Here is an 18,133-nt window from a genome sequence, read left to right as displayed (position 1 = left end):
GTTTTGCCGTGTTTGTGTGCAATGCGTCTATGTATAAGCGCCCGGCCCTGGCGCCATCCACTGGCCACTAACTCCGAATGGATGGTGCAAGTGGCCCAAAGATTACAGAAGGCTAACCAGGCGACAACCGTTCAATGAAAACGTCTGTCGGAACTTTTGGAAACGAATAGACAAGCGTAGGTACTTTTGAGAAAGAGGCTTACCTTAAAAATGATTTGTCTCTATGTAAAGATACTAAAAAAACATTTATTTGCATAATTAAATATACAGAGGTACTACAATACAAATACTAAACTAATTTAATAACTAAGCTTATATCTAAATAAAATAATAGGCCCTTGAGGCATTGTAGGTATCAAGGATGCTAGCGGCATTTCCTCGCTGTACTCGTATCGCAATGCTGATACGTACGTTATGCGAGGAAGCCGCCAGCTCTTCGGTCACCAGTTACGTCAAGCAGACGTGTGTATTTGTGCAAAAAGCTTGTGCGCGCTGGGACTCCATAGACCTAGATAAGAGTTTCTACTCCAAATGTACAAAAAGTGGGGCTACGCCCGAACTTTAAGGGTGTGTAGCGCTCTATAAGTGTAAGTAGGTAAGGTAGAAGTACTAGTGCTCGACGCTGCACTATTGTAGACGCCAAACGAAAGTTCCGACGAGGTCATAAATCTTTAGACCGGCCCCGCCCCTTTTACTACCTGCGTGTAGGGATGCGTGTCGCAACCTTCGCAGATTATCGATGGTGGTATTTAGTTTATAATAATAATTGGTTATGTTAGTTTTGAACTCATTGTATTAAAAAAATATGCTAATAATTTATAACTATTATAAATATGTACCATAAAAAGAAATAACATAATAAATATCAATTTAATAAAAACTTAAACAATAAACTTAATTTACATAGTTTTCGTCGTCGCAACTGTCGGTATCACTGTCATCTTGTAAATTTATTACCAGACGGTTCTGGTCTCTGATGATATATTTTTGTAAATCAGCCAGTTGTAGATCTTCTGCGTGTTTTACACGACCTCTCCTTTAATTTGGGCCCAGATTAGCTCAATGGGGTTGTATTGACAGTGATATGGAGGCAAACGTATCACTTCATGTCCTAATTCGTTTGCTAACTGGTCCAACGTATATACTTTAGCCGGATTACTGGCTTTGACTATGCGAAGCAATTCCTCTACAATGTCTGTCTTACCAAACGGAATGTTTTTTTTCCGAAGCCATTCTTGAATTTGCGGCTTCCTGGAATGTGTGTTCGGTATTTTTTCGAGTTGCACTGAGTGGTAGCTCGCATTGTCGACGATAAATACAGATGGTTCTACAAGAACTTTTAAAAAGTTCGAACCACTTCTTAACAGCTGATCAGCTGACAAATACTTAGATAAATTATAATTCTTTTTCACGCTTCAATAATAATTGGCATTCCAATGTAACTCGAGACGACACAATAAAATACAATTAATATTATTACGATTCATTGCGATTTTCCACATGATTGAACTCAAACAAAGGATGTAACTAGTATATAAGGCCAACAGTTTTCTATTATAAAGCGTTCATTAATTACCCGACTATAGTGGTGTTACTTTCTACCCGTCCGCATCATATTTCATGGCGACCCTGCCAGTCGGGCTGCTCGAGGCAGCCCCAGTTTAGACGCCGCCCAGTAGCCCAGCCAGCCAGCCAGCCAGCCAGCCACTACCAACACCGCCTGTGCCCAACAGCAACCACCAGATGACTACAGGGCAGGACGAGTGCGGAATGCGCGCGCCGCCGGCGGCGCCAGCGTGCCCCCGCACCCGCGCTACAACACCAAGGCCGCCCGGCTCCGCACCTTCAAAGACTGGCCCAAGAGCATGGGACAGAAAGCCGTAACAAGATCAGTCCAGTGGGCCACAAAACAACCAGGTATTCACCGTCGACCCCAACTACCAACCCGGCCGGATCACCAACCGCCTCATGGACATAGCAGAGTCAACACTTCCAGGAAGCAGAACCGAAGCCGATACGTATGCCGCAGCCAAGCGAACATGACGACCAAAAAAGCATCGAAAACCACAGAAGACGAAGGAAAAGAATATGAAGACGGACAAGAGAACAAACACACCAACTGATAGGTAATATTCATTTTTTCTTGCCATCTTATTAAAAATACAGTAAAATCACTAAAATTATGATATACTTTAACGGCCATTTAATGGCAAAATGAAACCAATTAATGATCAAAAAAAAAATAAAAAATTATAATAAGAATTAATTTTATAAAACTGACCTTAATCAGTAAATTTAATGCTTCTGATAACTACAATTAAATAATAATAATAAAAAAACTTACAAATAATATATCAATACATTTGCATGAAAAAATAATACTACAAATAGAGTCTGGCTACTGAAATTTTACCCAAATGTTTGGCGGGAAATTCAAAAAATCTTGGGCTGGTCACACTTTGTGTAGTAGGAATTATAGTTTTGATACTAGAAAAGATTTTTGATTTTCTGTGCACACGTAAGGTACCTAAGGATATAAGTTAAATATACGTTGACGTGCACTCAAAGCCGGCTCACATAATTTCTACCACTATGTGAAGTACAGTCAACGATAAACACATATGCTAACACTTTCTCACCATATACCATTGTAACAAGGCGAAAAATGAAATGTAGTGTAAATAAGACCTAGCTCGATCATACCGTAATATTAATGCATCACCAAAAAAATACACAAGTACTATGCCAAATATGCTAAATGCTAAGTATCAAAATATTTATAGAGCACCAACCTTCTAATTTGTTTACATTTGCTTAGAAGTTGTAAACATTGCAGTTTTTCGTTATATAACGCTACACGTCGACTTCGCACATTGTCGTAATTATTTACGAACTTAAATAATAGTTTGCGAACCTCACTCAGTATAGACATTATTAATATTACTTAAAATAAACCCCTTATAAACCGCAAACAATTTGAATGAATGACATAAATTGTCAACTGACTTTTAGCTTTTTTTTTCAAATCATAGACAATTGGTGATACAAGAACGAAATATCTGTCAACAATTTTTGGCTAGCCAGACTCTACCTACACACATTTTTTTCTCTAAAAAAATAAATATCATTAAATATAATCAATAATCTATTAATATAATCTATAATCTTATTAATGTATGATCTTTTAATTATAGTTAGTTTTACAATTACAACTTGATGACGAAAAGCAAAATATGAATGTGTAAAAAAAATATATATATATTCACCAGATGACCATAAGTAGTTAATTTTAAAGTAGGTACATCCGAACTAGTCCAAGAAATGGTTGAAATACATTAAATTTAAATACGAATCAATTCATTTATAATAAAAAATAAAATAAAATAAAAATTATTTCAATTATAATATATATATATATATATATATATATACATATATATATAATTATAATATATATATACATATATATATTATAATGTCTTTCCCATCACGGAACAATGGTGTTCCGGACCTTTGGGAGGCGTGCGCGGAGCCGAAGCCAACACGTAGAGGCCCTTTTGACACTTTAATGAAATGTAAGGGGTACACCGAGCGGAGGCTGCCCTTGCCAGTGTCATGGGACGCACGCAGAGGCAGCACCCGCCAGGGTGTAAGGACTATTGAGAGTTGATGGAATCTAAAATGAACTAGGTTATTGGGTGAAAGCGATGGACTAAGAACTGAGCTATGGGGTAAAAAACCGGACGCCTGCCTAATAAAACGGTATGCAATTTTATTTCCGGCAGACGGTGACTCGCCCTCACAAGATGGGCCCCCACAAAAAGCGACATCTAGGATGGCTCAAGGGCAACACCGGTGTGAGCGGCTCAGGGGTGTCGAGAGGTGTGCGCCGCTTTCTACCCAGTGGCTGTTAACAGCCACTGTGCCAACTCGCGTCTTATGCATATTTCACTTCCACCCCTGGAGCTTATAGCTCTAACGACTCCACTCTGGCCGGCCGGCTAAGGCAAGCCAGAGGCAGAGAATCCTGTAATTGCGGGTAACAGAACTCTCCAGGAGCACTCGGGTACGTGAGGTCGCTAATCCCCAACAGCTCGCCACAAGCTGCCCTGCGTTGACTGATTGCACTGGTAAAACCAGTGTTATTGTGTTATTAATTGTTTTATTTTAACAATTTTTGGTACTTAATACAAAATAATATATACAAAATATATATATATATATGCAAAATTAAATTAAAAAACATATAAACAAAATTTAAACAAAAAAAACACATATAACGCGTCGCATGGTTAACTCAAACAACTTTATACAATCAGCAATATTAAATAACTAAGACGGGGGTGCACTCCATTATTTCCATCTTTGCAATTAACTTAACATATATATCTTCATATAGGTATCTTAAAGACCACAATAAAAAAAAACACCCCAACAATAACATAATTTAGCTTCGTTTAAAACAAAACAAACCACTAACTCACCATCCCCTCTTAACCAGTTACAAATTAAGTTCGTGTTTTCCAAAAAGAAAGAGAAAAAACCCCCAATCAACTCATTTCACTATTACAATCAATCAAACTTTTATTGGTAAATTAGAGGTATTTCACATGTCAACACTTTATTACAATTACAAAACACATTATTATTTTATACATGAAAACACAGAATATTTATTATTTTAGGCCAAATTATTTCAACTTATATATATTTTAATACCTTTAATGCGAATTATAATCTATTTTTTCTTATCATTACAATATATTCAATAAAAACATTTGATTTAAATATTTTTTTAATAATTAACGGTATAACTTATTTTTATGACATGTAGTCAATCAGAGTAAATAATTTGTTTTAAAATCTAAAGTAAATAAATAACAATCTTACATTAACATACGTTAACTTACATTTATATATCAATAATATTAAATCCACGAATCTATTACTTAACTAATTAGAAATTGCATAAAAATAAGAAAATGCCATCAGCCAGTCCCCACTCTCATATACTTACAATAACCGAATATAAGGAATAATACAAAACTTAAATTAGAAAATCAATATTCACATCCAACAAATTACCAGTAACAACAAAACATACAAAGTAACACAAACATAACAACACTAACCACTAATCAACTTAAACATATGATTAATAGAATGCACCAGACTTGTGAAGGCCAAGTCACGCGTGCTCGTCACACGTCACCCAATACGGATGAACACGCAACACATGCTATGTCATCTCAAATTTCGAGTACATAGATTGAAGAAAAATAAATAACCATAAACAGTTCATACATTTGACGCGTTATTAGAGTTTTAAACTAAAAAAATAATTCACAACATATAATATGAAAATTAAGGCATCAATTAATATACGAGTAGGTATAAAATGAATATAATGAAAGACAAATAAAATAAAAGGGAAGGAAAAATATAAATATCACATTGAGAGAGCTAAATCAGATAAGTGTTGCAACCAACAATTAGCCTGATCAACTAAAAGTTATTGTGACTCTTATATGCTTTAAGTTGTAAAATGATGATTTCCTTTCAAAACGGGGTAGCTCGTGGAAATAAATAATGTAAGCAAGGTACACCAGGATACAACCAGGCAATAACCCTTGAAACCTAAACAATTCGAGCGAGCTCTCAATTGCAGCGGTCCTTGGGCACACGGAAAGGTTTTTTTTTGTTCCGATGTGTGAAAACAACTGTCTGGCAATACATATTAACGCGTAATATGTATTAGCGCGCTATAATAAATAAAAAAAATTGTATCCTTAATAAATATGTTGTATGTAAAAAAGGTCGGCCGACCGAGAGCGCTATTAAATGGCGCTGTGTACTTTTTAAAAGACAGGTGACAGGTATCACGAAGTCAGCTTACATTATTAGGTCACGCAGACATTACAAAATGGCTCATTGGCGATCAATTCTTACAATAATAAACAAATTTCCACAAATCACGAGCAAGAATTCTGATGATAAAAAAAAAAGAAACCCAGGGAAAATAATAGACACTATGACACATTAGAATCGCATATTTTTTTACAAGCACTGAATCCTTGAGACATCATGATACGGTCGAGTTACCTTGCATGAAGGTCCTTGGACACATAGTATGTTTATTAATATAAACATGTGTTAAAAAACAGCCTGTAAAATATATATATATATATATATATATATATATATATATATATATATATATATATATATATATATATATATATATATATATATATATATAAATCAAAATGTAGCATTACACTAAATAAAAAAAAACAACTATCAATCAATACAGAGAAGAAAATAAATAAATAATAAAATAAATTATGAACTAAATATATTTATGAATAAAACTAAATTAAAACAGAGAACATACCTTTTGTACATTTTTTTTACTCTGCGATAAAGTTTAAATAAATAATTAACATTAATTATATAAAAAAATATTAAACGTAATACCAACATTAAAAAAATACCTACAATTACAGTGACAATAATAAATAAATCAATTAAATAAAAATAAAAATACTCAATTAAAAATAAGTTAAATTAAACAAAAAAAAACATTTAAATCAAATAAAACCTTACATGTAAATACAATACACGTTGTATTGTGTCCAGAATATAATAATACATTAGTGAGTTAATGAACAGTTTACATGTCGAAGAGAATTCGCAATTTCACCACGGTGACAGGTGCGACAATTGTAAAATCACTGTTGCTGACGTCACAGGCATCCATGGGCTACGGTTACCACTTACCATCGGGCGGGCCGTATTCCTGTTTGCCACCATCATTGTATTATTTAAAAAAACTTTATTATATCGGAAAAAAACAGATATTTCTTTTGCGACGTTTCTGACAATTGTCAAGATTTAGAAGAATTGTAGGTAATTCTTGACAGGTAATGAGTTATATGTCGGAATTTCGTGACAATTGTAGTGTTTCTTGTGACAATTGTCATAAACTTAGCAAGAGAAATATCTGTTTTTTTCCGATATAATAAAGTTTTTTTAAATAAAACAATGATGGTGGCAATCAGGAATACGGCCCGCCCGATGGTAAGCGGTAACCGTAGCCCATGGATGCCTGTGACGTCAGCAACAGTGATGTTTTACAATTGTCGCACCTGTCACCGTGGTGAAATTGGAGCCTGCCATACCTACAATAGGTCAATGTATTAACTCACATTTATAGACGGGTCTAACGCGAATTTTATTCAATTACCTTGATTTACCGACGTTTCGACACAGGTTTCACTGGTCGTGGTCGCGGCTGACTGGATGTCCCAGCAACATGTCAAAACAGAGATTTGTGCAACTACCCGACGAAAAGTGTATGGAAAAGTTTGGGGTAGACATCACATTTTCAAACCACCCACTACACATAACGTCGCGGTAAATCAAGGTAATTTAATAAAATTCGCGTTAGACCCGTCTATAAATGTGAGTTAATATGTGTTCAAAACGCGAAAGTTTAAAATATTATAATAGGTCAATAAATAAATAAAATAAAACAAAACTTATTTCACTCTAAAAAAATATATACCACTTAATTTAAAAGTTTAGAGTATTAGGTATATTACACTACAATAAGAGTTTTTCGTCATCAATGTAGAAAAATCCTTTTAACCACATAGTTATTATTACCCAATATATAAACGAGCCAAATACTGTTATTCAAAATCAGGGTACAGTCACCTGCAATAATATGTTACACAACGAAGGCCGCAAAAATATCTGACACGAACTTATTTGTAGAGCCATAAGAGCGTGTCACATATTTTTGCGGCCTTCAAAGAGTAACATATTATTGCTGGTGACTGTACAATATTAGCATTAAATAAGAACATATTGTAAAAAAAAACAGTCATGCAGCACAAAAACAAAACAACACACACATATGAATGCAACCTTTACATTGTCAATGACCTTTTATCAAAATTGGCCTGATGACAAATTTTGAAATCCCTTTTAATATTATCGGTACACTTGTATTGGTTCCGAAAAACACAATATTTCAGCTATACTCATAAGATTTAACATAAATAATTGCATTTTATTATAGCTAGTTTAAACCTCGCGCGAAAACACCTCACACGCCATTTGTGACGTCATAAATTATGGTGGTAGACATTGTTTACATACTTACAGTTACGAATTTCCCTTGAATCCGAATGATATTGTTAATTCAGCACCATATATTACGATTAGGGGTGATAAATACATTACAAAAATTGTTCACAATAAGTCATTTTATACAAAGACTCCCACACGGTTGCAATTTAAGATGAATTATTTATTTACATGTAAATTTTGAGTGAAAATCACCGAGCGCCGGGTTTACTTTTTAATTTTTAATTTTTTCTAGTTACGACAGCCAACATGGCAATGATAGTTCCATTCAGCCAAAAAATTAAAAGTTTTTTTGTGAAATATCGTATTATTTAGCGTTTTATTTATATAATAACAAATCAATATTTACTTTATATCGTGTAATAATATTTTTTGGACGTAATAAATGTTTAGTGGCGAAATAATATTTTTTTTTGAACTTCCAAACTCTTTGGTGAGGACGTAATGGATTACAGTCAATGAGGTTGTCTATGTTGCTCTAAGAAATATGTCATACATTGATGACGTCAATTCTTAGCTCGCTTCTGATTCGCGTTTCAGTCAAAATGGCCGATTAGAGAATTTTGCAGTTTTATTTTATTGAATATATTAATAATCCTAATGTTTATACTGAGATTGGGCCATTTTTTAGAATCGTATTTACGTATATGTTTCTTTGAAACCATTATTTCCATGATTCTTTGTTACTGTCATCAGGCCAATTATAAATCAAATTTTCAAATCATCACACTTTTCGGCATCTAAAAATATCAGTTTACACTGAACCGTAATTATATATAACAGATAGACCCAATTTATAATTTTAACACTTATTCCCTAGAACTTAAGTATAGATTACAAAAGTCCCAGGACGACGCTAGACATAATTTAATTAAGACAAAACAACTAAAAAAAAAACAAAATTATGACAAAAAAAAATATTCATGTAACTATAACGTAGAAAACTTAATATTAATAAAAAAAGGAAGATATAGATAAGATGGACCCAGTATACACGGAGGCCTACACAGTAATTCAATACCAAGGTCAAAATTTAAAAATATTAGTATCAGGAAAAGAAAACATTTTACACCAAAACAGAACAAGGCACTATTACTATTAGAACTCACCTTTTCGGCACAGCAGACACAAGAAACACACACACATACACACACAAACACACACGTCAAATTCAAACGTAATTACAAGTTCCATAATCGACCGACACAAATTCGCGAAGCAAGCGACTGAACTAATCTGATAATCTAACAATCCACATTTATTATTTTACAAACGCAATTTAAAACCAATCACCTTTAAACTTACCAAGCCGACAGAATCCAAAAAAGGATCTCCATCTTCCTTATTAGAACATATGAAAGCAAGCAACGCATTGTTTACAGTAGTATATCTAATGTTACATAGCAATAATTATACTCGTAAGTAAGACACATACTAAATGTCAATACCGCACTTTTAGCTATAAGATAAATATAGTCATGTAACTTTAGGATAGTTAATAGCAGAGTACAACAAAGAAACGCTACGGAATAATAATGTAACAGGAAACCTAAGATCTGAGCACATACCACCATCCTAATAAGGAACCATAAGTAAAAGAGTGTCATATAACGCATAAAAATAAACACATGATAGTGCAACAATGCATTCAATAGCTATCTTAGAAATGTAATGTTAGAAATAGGCATGTAAGCAATTTATGTATCCAGGTAGCAGTAAGACTTGTTTATTTATAAGAACCAATGTATACCATAGAATTAAGTACATATACTTGTAAACCAAAAATAGTTCTGTAAATGTAAATTTGTCTAAAAAAAAAGGAGAGAGTTGTAGTGAGGACACACAACTGACCACAGCTGATCAGCTGACAAATACTTAGATAAATTATAATTCTTTTTCACGCTTCAATAATAATTGGCATTCCAATGTAACTCGAGACGACACAATAAAATACAATTAATATTATTATGATTCATTGCGATTTTCCACATGATTGAACTCAAACAAAGGATGTAACTAGTATATAAGGCCAACAGTTTAACTACCCGACTATAGTGGTGTTAAGGATGACTCACGCTAGACCGGGCCGTGGCCGGACCGGGACGGGCCGGAGCGAGCCGACACAGGGGCTGTCAGGAGCGCCACCGTGACCGGGCCGTTCCGGGACCGGGGCGTCAGACCCACCCGACACTAGTATATTACATTAACAATAGTGCTGTCCGAGCAAAGTCCGAGCCTCTAGTGTTTGTAAGAACTCGAGTCCTTTGAGTCTGAATTTGAGAACAGCTCGTTTTTACAAGACTCTGCGCTTAAAAAACTTCTCCCGAGTGGAGTTCTTTGTAGTATTTTTAAGAGCAACTTAAAAGGACTCGAGCCTCCAAATAAAGACTCCGTGAACAATTTTATAGGTTTTTCCTATATAACAGTAAAGAAATTAAGCGTTATTGTATGATTTATGTAATCTACAAATTATACATAAAGACAATGTATTTCGATTTTTTTGTAAAAAAAACGAGAGTTCTCTGATAAGTAGGCAAGTCTCTACAAGAGACTTGGGTCTCTATCTAGTTGAAAAGAACTCGAGTTTAAACTTAAATATAAGAGTCTGAAAATTGAGTAGAGTCTTCAAGCAGAGGACTCAAAGGACTCGAGCTTACCCAGCACTATCCGAGCCGACCGGGACGTCCGGGCTGACTGTTCATGACAAATGTCATAATAAATGACAATCAGATTGAAAAAAATGGTTCGATCGGAAGCAAGCGGATATGGAAGGAAATAATAAAATCAAAATATTGGCCCTGGCTGCCTTAATGAGTGATGAAGAGGCTACTGCATACTCTAGGTAATGGGGCGTACATCCACTTTGGTCGACGCGTTCGAAAAAATGAGAATACACAACATGATGTAAAGAGCTTTATTTACATATTATGACCGAAGACTCTTTCGAAGCCGTTCACGGCAGAATTAAACAACGTTTGGTAAAACAAAAACAAGATTTCAGAAACCAATATCCAACAGTCACCGTTTGGCTCTCTGCTTAAGGTAAGATATGGAAATACAATGCTTATACCTACTAATAAATATGTATAATCATGTGCCGAAGCATATTAAGCTATTAAGAGGAAAGGGAATGACCGGTTCTCCAACAAACTAGTTCCCGTTTTCCTCATTGGATATTGATATTATGGAATATTTAGATAGCCATCAGCAAACTGTAGTGATACCCAACTCATTCATCATTCTACAAATGTAGATTTTTCAGCTTATCGGGTTTTGACATTATTTTCTCCCATCAATCCCACGTTCTTCAGTGTTCATGTGTTCAGTTCAGATTTGTTCAGTTTCAGTAACGCACGAAAAACGATTTTAAAAGAGAAAAATATCCAATGGTTGCGAGAATGTAACAAAAATTTAAAGTATCGATATAAGATAATTATCTACAAGTTGTTTTTCGGCCACAGCGAATACAGTACAGCACTAAGAATGTCGGTGGTGCGCTCTCAATAAAATAAGTAAGTAAATAAAAACTATTCAACTGCCGCCTGCGCATAAACCGAATTTTGTCTGATATTGTCTTAAACTAGGAAAAAAAGTATAATTCTTGCACTTTCTTCAACGTACTTCCTTTTCTAGAGTGTTTAAACTTGGCGCCACATTTAGTACCTGTACTAAAAAAGTGACAGAAACGTTTTAAGGGTTAATGAGAGAGTGAAACGCAATGACATTGGACAGAGAAATTGGACAGGACGGTGGAATACCACCCTTATGGCTCCTCTACACGATGGGCCAGCGCCGGCCACTCCAAGGGACGCATTTATGCGTTAGAGGGAGCAAGTGATATAGCTATTTCATTCTACATGGCATGGCTGCGTCCCTTGGAGTGACCTGCGCTGGCCCATCGTGTAGAGGAGCCTTTAGTAATCATTAATATAAGAACAATAAAATATACGAAGAGTTCTATTGTATTATTTCAGTAGTTAGTGCCTCTGGGTAATTTTAGGCAGGAAATAGGGAATATTACGGAAAATTCTGCGTATGGGGCGTTACTAGCACTAACCCCAGGACCTACTGCGAAACACGAAAATCAGAATTTTGGTTTCTGCCTCTCAATCACTCGATATCTGCTTCTCTGCATATCGACAGAGGCAAATAACGAAATTTCGATTATCGCGTTTGCGGTAGGCCATTTGTAAACAAATCACCTTGATGCATCAATTAGTGTAGTAAATGAAGCAAGTTGTTGTATGGAGACCCATGCATTAATTTCTCAGTTGATGAAATTTAGCTTGGTTATTGTATAGTATGAGCCGAGACTAACATTATAAATATCCAAAAAAAAAAACTCCTAAGTTAGGTAAAAACACAAATCTGATTATATATTGAACCGAGTAATTCCTCAGTCCAAAATTATTTTACAAAATAAGTTATTTGTATCAGTATGTGATACTAGAAAAAAATCTAAAAGTTTTGTCATACATGAGAATATTTTTTTATGATACTTCCTTTTTTTGACGCTCATTTTCATCGGAAAATTGCTCTGTCATTTTTTTCTTCTTATATGATCTTAGAATATAATTTGGCGTAGTGGGTAAAAAAATCCAAAAAAAATGCGTATCGAAATTCGAAATGTATGTATTATAGAACTATTAAAAACTGAGAGTGGAAATTTTTTAGATTTTCATTTTGTATAGGTATAAAACGGCAATAAAATGGCATTCCAGTGAAAAAATTAGACTGAGCAATTTTCCGGTCCAAGACACGCCAAAAAATTTTATTTTATTAATACTGGTATTTCTGCTGGGATATTTTTTTGATATTTCATATATTGTTGCAATAAGTTACATGAATATGTCTGGTGAAGAAAGTTTGAACGGAGCATTTTTCCGTAAAAAGATATTAACGATTTAAGACTTTAGGTATTTACTTTAATTCTATTATTATTATTCTTTGGAAATTTATACAATACTTTTTATTTATTGATACTTTATCATACTGTAAAGTTTTTTCTGGCTGAGGAATTACTGCGGGGTCCACTACCTTTATTTACTACACTACAATGTCATACTGAAAAGTTGACAAAAAACTGTTTAGCCCGCTCCACACTCATGTGCGAATCGCGGCGCGAAGCCACGAGTGGCCTTTTAAGACATAGTATGTATAAGTTACTCTATGGTTTACAATACATGCTAGTGCTGCACTCTGGCAACACTTAAACTAAACACAAAGACTAAACATAGCCTATACAATAACCAAGTTAAGTCTGGTCTGCACTGAAATATGATGTTTGTACCCATTGATATAGAATAAGAACTGGATACCCAATCAGCCGCAAAAAATGGCCCCGCAAAAGTAACGTTAAAACAGATCACGCGTTACTTTTTCGTTTAGTCTTGTATGGACCGCTCAAATGTGAAGTTGTCAACAATGTCGTAAAATGGTCGTAAAAATATGCAAAAACAACAATGATAAAACGAGGAAAAAGCATGGAATGTATTTCTTTCGGTTAGTTCTTTGGATAGCATTACATAATTTATGTAATCTGGTGGTAATTTCATGATTTTGAATAAATTATTTTGTTAGTACCAAAGAAGGGATGTGAAGGAACAAAAATCTAATGAGTCGATGTGAGGCCAATACTTTTTTATTTTTATATGGAATTCGTAAGATATAATATTATGTTTAAATTCAAGATTTCCAAGAAAACCTATGCGACGTGCAGAGTGGACTGCTATTATAGCAAGAGATAGGGGTGATGCAGTTTTAAACAAGGCAAAACGGCACTTGTGTGTTCGGCGCATTTCCCTGTTTCCGACATATACACGACCAATAAGGGCTTACATCGACTAACTGTAAATGTTAAACCTGTCTGAACACAGTGACAACCACAGGATTTTTTTGATAAAGACCATAACCAATCAGTACCAGTAGCGACCTGAATGTCCCCGTGCACTATATTGCAAAGAACGAAAGTGCGAAGAGTATTATGTAGATCTAAAATACACAGTTATTTAATAAGTTGAATTTATTTCAAGGAAAATATAATAAATTTATAAATTTATTTTATGATAACTTACACGGGTTGTTACCATGAATTAATTTTATTTGAACTCCCGATCAAATTAAATTTGTTTCATTTATTACTTCGGTTTTTCTGTACAGTAATACCTATTAAAATGTACCAAAGGGACTCCATTCGTTCATTATTCTCGTTTGACGTTGTTTGACGTAAATACAAAGGTGAAGTTACGTTTAGTGCCATCGGACTTAAAGTTTTAACAGTGTTGATACTAATGTTTACAAATTTGACACTTAATGCTTACGACAGTAAGTTCTTTTCCGTACAAAACATTTATCTTGACTCAAAATTTACGTAAGCGTTTTTATCATCAATGCAAATTTGCAGCTAATGTCATTCTGATCCACATTTTGTTGACATTTTTGTTCCGCTCTGTGTGTCTATTTCTAATATTAAGTCAGTGAGTTGAATGAATAAAAATGGTTTTTATAGTTTGTCAAAGGACTGTCTCATTTCAAACATATATAGAGAGAATCATACTATCTTTGTCTTTTCTAGTACTAGCACCCAAAAGAAAAGGATGAGTATAGTTTTTTTGTTCTTATTTACTGACAAATTTGGTTTGACCAACTATAGATACGTTATTGTCGTATATATTTCTATGAACTTCGTACGATATAAAAAGTATCTAAGTAATAAGTGGGAAATTGAGAAAAAACTAGTATCTTAATATAAACCTACATGCTCATTATTGAATCATTTTTACAAGCAGTAACATCAATAGGTGTCTCATTTCATAGAATCCGACTAAATTACATTTCATCAACACCTCCATATTTCACAAAATAAATCAAGACATTATCCAACCTATATAATCTTGACGTATATTATATCAAAGACGCCTGTACCTATTATAAACCGACCATGTAACGAATTAGCTATACCATCATATTTAACAAACAAATTTGTGACGTTTTGCAACCTTCTTATTTTGGCAAATATATTCCGACACAGCCGGGCATGCATATTGTGAAGGGTGGTATTCCATCTGTCTAATCTTGGTCCAATGTGTATTTGCGTCTCACATTTTGCTCAATGAGAGAGTGAGACGCAACGCATATTGGACAAAGATCTTAAACAAGTAGAATACCACCAGAAGAGAAAAATTGAGTCTCCGGGTTGTCAGGAGCCTCCGGGACGTCAGGGCTATGACGTCAAGTACCTAATATAAACCGACCAAGTAATGAATTAGCTATACCATCATATTTAACAAACAAATTTATGACGTTTTGCAACCTTCTTATTTTGGCAAATATATTCCGACACAGCCGGGCATGCATATTGTGAAGGGTGGTATTCCATCTGCCCAATCTTGGTCCAATGTGTATTTACGTCTCACATTTTGCTTAATGAGAGAGTGAGACGCAATGCATATTGGACAAAAATCTTAAACAATTAGAATACCACCCGAAGAGAAATATTGAGTCTCCGGGTTGTCAGGAGGCTCCGGGACGTCAGGGCTATGACCGGGCCGGGCCCGCACCGTGCCACGCCCGAGCCCCGGTGATCACGTGATGCTTTCCATAGAAAACGTAGCTCCGGAAGCTCCGGCCCGGCCACGGCCCGGTCTAGCGTGAGTCATCCTTTACTTTCTATCCGTCCGCATCATTTTTCAGCGAACTTCGAACAAAATTAAAGATAGCCAGCCGTGTGTGGAAAAATTGAATGAAAAGTTGAATGTACTTATGAACTTCGCTTTGCTCGCTCGTTCGAAAATGTGTGCAGTACGGAACCCTTGGGACGCGAGTTCGACTCGCACTTGACCGGTTTTTCTTATTTGAGTTACAAGTACTGAATAAAATGCACCTATCTCGCCTGTAAAGATGCCGCGTAACAATTGTCTTTCTACAGGAAAGACGCGCGAACGAGTTCAAACACATTTTAGAAAAAGGTCACTTCTGTGGACAATACAATAAAAGTTAACGACTCGTATACCATTTTTCTTATATGAGTCAGAAGTATCTCGCGCGTAAAAATTTGCTTTAGATTCCCTTAAATTTGAGATATCTACAGGAAAGACGCGAATGAGTTTGCTATAAAATATGTATTACATGACGCAACTGGGGATGGTATCGATATCGCTCCTTGAGAAACACAGTGTCATTAAGCGAAAAACGTGTTTTTTGGGTACAGAGCTTTAAAATTTTCGAAATCTTCAAACGTCTAAAACTGCCGTACTAGAGATAAAAGAAAGAGTTTTTTGTTATATTTTGTTAGATTTTAAACTAATCTTGTGAGTCATTTGAGTAAACTGTGTTTTTTTTGTTTAATTTCTAAGATAATTCAAGTAAAAAAAAATTGTAATGTCACTATTCCGTTTAGTTTTGCTTAATGTCACATGACGACTTCGCAATATTGATTCAATTTATGGAACAGTGACACTATATCCAGTTATTTGATATAACTTAACGTTTATTTCAAAGAAAAAGCGCAATTAGAATCATTTTACATGGATGTTAATTAATATTTACTAAAGTAAGCGACTTTCAGTCTTAAAAAATTAGCAAATAAGACTAGTTTTTCTTTAAAACTAGAGTATTCTTAGCTTGTTTTGTTTGGCTATATTTTTACGATCAAAAATTACCAAAGTAAATAAACAAAGGGGAGGATAATAATTGGGGGATGCGATGTAAGGGACCCGAATGTCATGTAACGGACCCCAGACCAGCCTCTCCTGCACGTGGTCACCCTGTGGAATACCAAACAAGCCTCTGGCGATCCACCAACCCGCACTGAACCAGCATGGTGGGCTTATGGCCCAATCTCATTTGACATGTACGACTCCTCGTTACGGCGCTAAGTACCCTGTAAAAGTGGTGCAAAGAATCCCCGGGCGGAAGATACCCACGTCATCATCATCCTGCTAGGCCTTGTTCTCATTTACTTGGGGTCGGCCTTCCCTGTTCTTTTCCTACATTCTGCACGATTGAGTGCAACGTCGGCGTCTATATTCAGGTCTTTCAGGTTTCGCTGAACCGTCGTCAGCCAGGTGGCAGGTGGTCTTCGACGTCCTCGCTTCGTCGTTGAAATATCGAGCGCTACCTTAACCATGTAGTCTACAGGACGCCTCTGTACATGACCGTACCACCTCAGACGTTTTTCCGTTAGCTTTTCTGTTATTGGCGCTACTTTGAAACTACCCGGCGGAAGATACCCACACGCTTTGTCGTCAAAAAGAAGTGGCAGGACAACATTGTCGGATTATCAAATTACTCCGACAAGGTGGCTGTGTTGACGTAAAGCATATCCCAAATCCCAAAGCTATATACCTACCTTAACCGCAATCAAAGCCTACGCATCAACATCTACACATTGCGATGATAAGATTGAAGAGTATTACGAGATTATGACCCTCTAAATAAATCTACTGATGAAAAGCAGGAAACATGGACCATTGTCCTTGGTGAAGTCAGATCAAGCACACATACATAGTTGGACCACATATGGCCTTGGCAGCAGAAACGACCGTAGTTCTAGGTCTATTCCATTTGCCTTTGGTCGAAACATGAACGTATATAAGTAATTCCTTCTTTCTCAAAAAAACTTCAAAGTCGCTGGACCTGGACTTCGCCTGGCGGAATATCACACACGAAATTGACTACTTATATAATAATATTTTCATCTGACTAAAGTTCAATTAGATATTTATTTATGTAGGTATTAGGTACATCAATAGGTTTAAATTTAGTTCCGATCACAGACCCGTGAGCAAAAATAAAGTTTAAGACTTAAATCCACCGTAAGCAATTAATTCATAAATAGGCAAAACACCTAAACAGAAACACACTCTTATTTGTAACCACGATCAGTTTAACTTAGAATTACGAAGTAATTTTGACACCTTACAAGAAGAGATACCACAAATACACATTCAGAAGTTCAAATTCAAAATAACAACATTAT

General features: G+C 35.3%; 3 long non-coding RNA genes across 4 annotated transcripts in view; 2 read left to right on the top strand and 1 right to left on the bottom strand.

Annotated features, from left to right (window-relative positions):
- The window catches only part of LOC134804390 (uncharacterized), a 243,325-nt gene that overhangs the window by 135,210 nt on the left and 89,982 nt on the right, over nucleotides 1-18,133 (bottom strand). The gene's annotated exons all lie outside the window — the stretch shown is intronic.
- Nucleotides 1-18,133, top strand: part of LOC134804392 (uncharacterized) — a 309,273-nt gene that overhangs the window by 201,159 nt on the left and 89,981 nt on the right. The window lies entirely within an intron of this gene.
- The window catches only part of LOC134804394 (uncharacterized), a 62,093-nt gene that overhangs the window by 13,078 nt on the left and 30,882 nt on the right, over nucleotides 1-18,133 (top strand). The window contains exon 2 of the long non-coding RNA XR_010146118.1: nucleotides 422-472. This is a non-coding gene — a long non-coding RNA (uncharacterized LOC134804394). The remainder of the gene's footprint in view (nucleotides 1-421; nucleotides 473-18,133) is intronic.

Source organism: Cydia splendana, chromosome Z (genome assembly GCF_910591565.1).
Source record: "Cydia splendana chromosome Z, ilCydSple1.2, whole genome shotgun sequence".
NCBI lineage: Eukaryota > Metazoa > Arthropoda > Insecta > Lepidoptera > Tortricidae > Cydia > Cydia splendana.
Note: the sequence above shows the minus strand (reverse complement) of the source record. Positions and strands in the feature narration are given on the sequence as shown.